The sequence below is a fragment of the Oreochromis niloticus genome, linkage group LG19 (genome assembly GCF_001858045.2).
Source record: "Oreochromis niloticus isolate F11D_XX linkage group LG19, O_niloticus_UMD_NMBU, whole genome shotgun sequence".
NCBI classification, from domain to species: Eukaryota; Metazoa; Chordata; class Actinopteri; order Cichliformes; family Cichlidae; genus Oreochromis; species Oreochromis niloticus.
In genome coordinates, this window is record NC_031983.2 from 8,980,961 (window position 1) to 8,988,569 (window position 7,609).

Below are 7,609 nucleotides of genomic sequence, written 5' to 3' on the forward strand. Positions count from 1 at the left end.
TGGACAAACACGATCAATCCATGGAGGTCCTACCTCGCAACTTACAGGACTTTAAGGATCTGTTGCTAACATCTTGGCGCCAGATACCACAGGACATCTTCAGGGGTGTACGGGGGTCCATGCCTCGAAGGGTTAGGGATGTTCTGGCAGCAGAAGGGGGACCAGCAAAAAATAAGGAGGGGCTCATAATGTGTAAATTAGCATAGCTGACCCCAAACCAGATCCTCACCTTAAAGAAATACTTTTAAGTGCATAAAACTAATTAGTGAGATAAAGTGAAAGTAACAAAAACAAGTGCCACAGTTGGACACTTGTGTGTATCTCTGAGACAACAGAAACAGCATCTGATGGATCATTGATATTTGACACCCTAGGATGACAGATTAGAGAATAATAAGAGTCACTTTAAGTGGTTCATTGCTTTATTCATTTTTCCTATAATCAGAGAGTCATTTATCACACTCAGACAGCAACTCACAGCTGTGGACATCACATGGGTGTTCCTTCTACGCCGGGACACGGGGGATGACGGAGGTAGGAGGATAGAAAATCCTCCTAATTATTTCCAGTATCAGACTTTAAATGAGGCACATTGTGGTATCTGAGTTTCTGTTTAGCAACTCTAGTCATCTGGCCAAGATATAAACTTTTTTCAGTTTGCCAAGCTGAACATGTCATGCACTGTAAAGTAAAACCAGTTAAATTGTCCCGTTTAATCAGAGAAATTGGGAAAAATAAGAATGTTTTAATTCAACATATACCTGCGCTGTCATCTAACCACAGTCTGGGGATGTCTTTCTGCTTAGTCGAACCACGATTTTCTCATCTGTATATATTGCTTTGGCATTGATTTCCCCAGTGCCTCAGTGCCAAGACAGGATACTAAAACAGTTGACAAAGATGTGTTCAAGATGACCTCAGAAAGATTAGTACACTGTGTTATTCAGTTTCGTGCTGAGTTTTCCTGTGGAGTTCCAGGAAAGAGGAGCTTGTCTGGGAGCAGTTGTACCGCTGACTCAAAGCCACAGAGGCTCCCCTTTCCCCTCTCTGTGTCTCTCCATCCCATTCCCTCCCTGCCTTCATTCAATCCTTCCTCTCCTTCTAACCTGACTCTCCATTTCTCTGCCTGCATCCGTTCTTGCCATTTTTAATCCCCCTCCCTCACATCACTGCCTTCATGTGCTGCTTCCCATCTTCCCCCTTTTGTCTCAGTGCGCACTCCAAATGCACCAGCCTGGGGTGAGGAGCTGTTTCTTATTCCATGTCAGAGTGATCCCAACTGGGCCACTGCCTAATGAATCATTTCCTGAAAGATACAGTGAGAAAATCACTTTCAGAGTTTGGAGAGAGAGCAATCGATGCAGCATGAATCTCATATGCCCCGCTCCTTTCTTTATCCTCATGACTCTGTGGTGGAACCAGGCGCAGTCTGCACACAAGTGTGCGCACAATGGGTCACACACGCACACAGCACACGCAGGGCCGCTGTGCGCCTCTTGTTTTATTCTTTATTTTACAGGCCGCTACTTAGGCTCCACAAAGCCACAACCTTGATTAAAATGGTTTTAGCCAAATGAACATATGGATATCAGATGTTCTGCCCTCTGCGTCTCACTGCATCGTCTTTCCCATCCTTCCCCCGTTCCACAGAAACAAACTCATTCGCATAATTAATTCTCAAACCGCACTGCCACTCATCATATATTTGTATACCTTTATGCAAGCTTGCAGACCTTTTCAAGAGTGTTCACACGCACACACACGCACAAAATCTACTTTGGCTGCTCCAGTCTGATACACATTCGTACATAGCCTGCTCTCTGTCACGTACCATCTCCCTCTGGGTTTCTGGACCTCCCTGCTGCTCAAGCTGTGCGACTTGGCAGCAAATACCGCTGCACAGAAAACGGCACCCAGGAGGCTGAGTGTGTGTCTATAAGTGAGAAAGACGAGAAAGGCAGCAACAGAGGTAACGTATGCACTGCTGGGCGCCGTGTATACAGTATGTTTTCACACGAGGGTGAGTGCAGGAGCATGTTTTCTTTTTTCAAGAAGATGGTAAGCACCATTAAACAGGATGCTAAATATCCCTGTGCAACCAGACTCTGATCCCCTGCTCAAAGGAAGCACTCCTACAACTCCCATGTTCCCTCTTGGCTTTTCAGATTTTCATTTCTGTGCTGCATGGCATTTGTCTCGCCTTCCATATACTTCATTTGACCCTCTTTTCCCTCCGCTACTATGGTTTCCCCTTTGCCCCCTTGGGTTGTTTGGCTTGGCCGCTCGCCCAGATTAGTACACATTCTGTCCCTCAGCCATCACAGTCATTTGGAAGGACTATTTTCCTTCATGCATGTTCAGCGTTCCCCTCTAAAGTTCCAGCGTTTACTCCCCCTTGTACTCCTTGTACCACTCCATTAAACAGAGGTCTCTGGCAGCTTGGAAAAGGAATGAGCCAGAAACAGAACATGCCACATGGAAAGCTTTATCTGTATACTCCCAACACTTATCTGAGGGGGATGTCACAAGCTTATGCAGAAAGCTGGAAAAGAGCGGCAGCTCCCTCCTTTCCCACATCAGTGACATTTAGGATAAAGCAGTGGTTCTGTTTTGTTTTGGCCCGAAATTCCCATTTTAAACGCTAATGTTGGATAATCACACACAATATTTTCATCTTGAGCTATTTGACCGCATCAGATGGCATGTGGTAGCTAAGAGCGCCATCCAAGAGATTCTGAATCTCAGGCCAAATGCAAAGAAAATGCCAGAAAAAGAAGATCTTGTCGACCTCGGTGCCAGATTCTTGAAAACCATGCACATTTTTCTGCTGGTTTGTCATTTTTATTTTACCGAGGTGAGGAGATGCCAAACTAAAATATGCCTCACCATTTTTCTTTTCTCGCTTCACCCGTTCCTGTGAGTTACTCCCGTGTCCTATTCCAGTGACTCCTGCCCACTCAATCAACATTTTTGGCTGCACATATTCTTGCACTGGCATCGAGCTGCTGTTGTGTTTAGCTGTTTCTACATACAGTGATGAATGTCCTTGGCCTTTGTGGAATTTCATCAGTCCAGCTTGGCCATTTCTTCTGTGTGAGGGTGCCATTTTATCCGTGTGTTATAGTTGGCATACGGACCAACGTGGTCTGCTTACATCTAATTAGTGCTCTGACAAATTAACACTCCTTGTGCTAAACAAATGTCTGCTTTATTTCCAATCACAGCACGAATGAGCACAATTCCCCGAAATGCACGGTGCTCAGAACAGTGCTGGCACTCCCAGCACGTGTCCTCTCTTCGTTATAGCCTTTTCTCTGGAAAAATGCACAGTCATAAAATATTGCATTATCTCCACCAAATACATCCAGCTTTGACAGATGTGCTCTACAGATCCAAGTGTCCTGAAACAAGCAGGCTGTTTGTAATCCAGCAGAGTGTTAGTAAAGACCATTGATCCTGGTCATCAGCCAATTACAACTGATCTCAGTGCCAGCCCAAGTCAGCTGATAACTTGGGTGATAAGCTTCAATGGAAAGTGCACTATTGAAGTTCTCATCAGTTTCTGCTACTCCTGAAATCCACTTTGCAACCCTCCTGCACTCAAGCTCCGCCTTTTTATGCCGTTCCTGACAGGTCGGTGTCATGTCTGCTCTCTTTTGCTATCATTGCCTCAGGCTTTCAGTGTATCCTCGAGTGCTGGGAGTGGAGAGCAAATAAAAAATTATACTTTGATTACTGTTCAATAGTTAGAGGGTTCCACAAATTTCCCAGATTTTGGTTTTAAAAATAGTGAATGTTTTCCCCATTTCCACACTAATTATTTCTAAAGGCTCAACTGTATATATATATATATATATATAAATAAAAAAAAACATTAATCAAGACCTTTTTTAGTTACGTGATTACAGTTTGTTGCTAAGTTACTGCATTTAAAATGCAGTCCTTTAAGGTCATATTTACAATGTCTGAAGAAATGCTGAAGTTTATAATACTTATTATTATACTTATCCTGTACTTAACGCATGTCTTTGACTATATAATAGAGTGTTTCACAAGAGTTCAAGTTGTCAAATGTTGCCTGTTTTTAATAAGGTCACTGGATAATAGTTAACATCACTGTCATGCTATTAAAACCACGGTATGACCACACAGTCTTTAGAAGTACGGACATGGTCATCCACAAGTTACCGCAGCCATTAGGATACCAGTGCATTATGGGACCAATGTTAGCAGTGATTAACATGTGAGCTCTCTGAAACATGTCTTCAGTGTACGCTTTGTATTATACTGTTTTTCTCCCTTTTAGGCTCAGTGTAAGAACTTTCTTTTGGATCCCAGTTCTGAAGAAGCACTTTCAGCTTTAATGTCAGTGACCATTTATAAAGCCAAATCACAACAAAAATCGCCTAAAGGCATTTTTTATAGCAAGGCAAAAATCTACAATAATACAGATTGAGAACTCCAACAATCAGATGAACCCTTGTAAGCAACTGCTTGGTGACAGTGGGAAGGAAAAACTCCAGCAGAAACAGGCTCAGGGAGGGGCAGCCATCTGCTATGACCAGTTGGGTATGAGTGGATCCCCAACTGGGTGAGGGTGTCTCTTCCGAATCCAAACTGGGAGCTGGTTCCACAGAAGATTGGCCTGAAAGCTGAAGGCTCTGCCTCCCATTCTACTTTTGAATATAGAAACCACGAGTAAACCAGCAGTCTGAGAGTGAAGTGCTTTATTGGGGTGATGCAATACTATGGGGTCTTCAGAGGGCACCAATGAATAGAAGCCAATATGGGAGAAAAATGTTTTAGCCCCTGTTAGTATTCTCGCTGCTATCAGCTCTAGCTAATCCCCATTTGCTTTGCATCAACACTTCCCGTCCTGGAAACAAGGCTGATGAGAGCAGTGAGACTAAACCAAAAAGTACATTTGTGGGTGGGAAAGAAATGCTGTGCGCAGCTGAAGGGGGCCTGTGGAGCCAGGTGATAATTCTCTACTCACCAAATGACTAAATTCATATTGCACATACTGTACACATGTCATCATAGTTATTGTAACGTCATTGATAGGTGCAGCTTTGTGTATTTAATATTTACTTATTCACTGTTGTTCTATCCCCAAAGTTAGCAGAGCATGAAATAATAACTCGGAGTGGTATAAGATCCAGCACACGAGTTTCTTCCGTCATGTTCTGAGATTTCAAAAGCTCATGTTTGTTGTACTTTATGTACACCAAAAAGCATTTCCCATGTTATCCATTTACATGATGGAATTAAATAGGACTGAGTTGTGCTAAGTATGCTTTTCCCTGTGAAATCACCTGATAATCCATGTCTGTGCTTGATTGATTGCTTTTTTTTTCAAGTGCTGTGGAGTGTGTAGCGACAAGTGTTTTCTCAGCTGCTCCCCTCAGGAGGATGCAGTCAGCCGTCCATTTGCACTCAAGTGTCGTCACGTTTGCACTGGACCTAAAATGCAGATGTGGCCATTACAGTCAGTGAACATTCGTGCTTCAGTACATTTAGGTCTGTCTGCCTCGGTATTAGTGACCTATACCACAAGTACAAAGACAGATGTCATTTACTCTTACGCCTGTAAGCAAGCACCAGTTTGCTTTATGTCCTGACTTCATAGAAGCTGTCAAATACGTAGGAGCTTTTAGATCTTTTATTAGAAGCCCTCATGTAAAAGTTTAGCAGACATTTAAAGACATGATGTTGTGCTAATTATAGGCTAGGGCTAGATGATATAATCTTTTAAAAGCTAAAATCATGAACTGTTGGCATTGCAGGCCATTCAGCTTTTTCCTTACAGCAAATCCTGTGGACAGTAATGACATTACCGTGCTGTTTTTGTTCTTTTGAAACCCTTGTAATGACTCCTAAAAAGACTAGAGCCAATACTGAAAAGAATTAGAAAATCCTGTTGTTATTTTAAAAAGAGGTGGCTTAGGGTTTGGGGGATTTGGAACAATGTTAAAAATAGACTTGGGTTAAGGTTAGGGTAACGATTTCTGTAGAGTTTCTCATTTTTATGCTTACGGTTCGCGCCTGGGGTTGCAGCAAGAGCATCTGCCAAGAGAATAAGACTCAGAGTCCAAGTATTTTTTATGCAAATATTTTTGTTTGCTTTACCCTTTTTTTAATGAACTATGCCCCAGATATTGGCTGGTTCTCTTTTGAAAGTGCAATCCTGGGTTGGCTCTTAAATATGGACAAGTCCAGATGCTCTACAGACCATATAATCCTCAATTTCCAACCGAAGAACAATAAACGCAACAAGATGTTTGCTCCAGTTTGTACATAGAAACCTATCTGAGGGAGCACACTTTACCTTTCTATCTGGCACATCCATACTTCCATAAATTGCTCTGAGCAAGTTTCATTTAGAACCACAGGGGGGAAAGGGGCCAAAGCGGAGTGTAGCTGTTGGCAGCAGCTCCAGGCGAGGAGACGGGATAGGGAGGTGGGAGGAAGAGAAGACGAGAAGGAGAGAGCAGAATGTCTTATTTTTGCTGGCAGTTAGAGAAGTGCTACCTTGGAGGCGTTTCTCTGCAAAGGGCTATGCATCTTAGTTCCTGGCAGCTAGCAGGGGGTGGGAGTGCGCGTGGGAGGAGTAAAAGGAAGAGTGAAAGCTGGGTTGATGTGGTTGATGTGTCGGGGGTGGTGGTGGAGTATGATGAGGGGGCCTGTGCTGCTGGGGAGTCATCCAAAGTCCAGACTTGTTTAATGGATTCTCCTCCGTTATGTGATTGTAGTTCGGAGAATTGAAGCAGACACCCACCCTACTGCAGCGGGGCTTGACTGCGGATGGTGGTGGTGGGGTGTTTGAGCTGAACACTGGCGGATACTTATCTCGCTCTTAGTCACGGAAAAGGAACTGGTTGGCAAAACTGTGCCCTCCTGTGTGCGTGCACGATAATCTGAGTCACCGTCTGTCAGTCCTGCCACAAACCCCTCATTCCTCTGAGTCATCATATGGGACTCTATAGATTTCATCTCAAGTCTGACTGCATTTCCAGCAAGACAAAAGTGCTTTTGATTCAGTTTTAGATCGGGCATTTCAGGGTTGGTTAAACAGATTCCTGTCTAAAAATGCATGACTGTAGATTTTTATCTTACAGGTCTTAATTTTCATAACTTTCTACTTTTTCTTATATTTTGCTAGTCCTTTGCTAGTTACCACTCTTTATTTATTATCAAACTCCTCTCCAATCCCCAATTAAGACATACAATGATAAAGTATTCATCCTCTGCCTGATGATGAAGGAGTATGCAGCCAGTTATGTTTGTTTGTTATTCTGTCTGTGTTAACAGTCTAGCATCAAAAGTTTTCACATTTTGTGTAACGATGTATCCTAGTAACAGCTCGAGCTGATTTAATTTTGGTGAGAATCAGGTCGGTAAAACTTCAAAATGTACAACAATATACTAGGCCTTGGGGAACACAAGTATTTGACCTTGGCATGGGGAGAGCTCTCATTAGCTTCTTTTTTGCAAAAGAATGACCTACGATGTCCCAGTAACACCAAAACATTGTGATAAAAAAGGCTAATTTCAGCATTTTGTAATAAAAACATCATAAAACCTCAAAGTTTTCGTATGACCGTTTTCC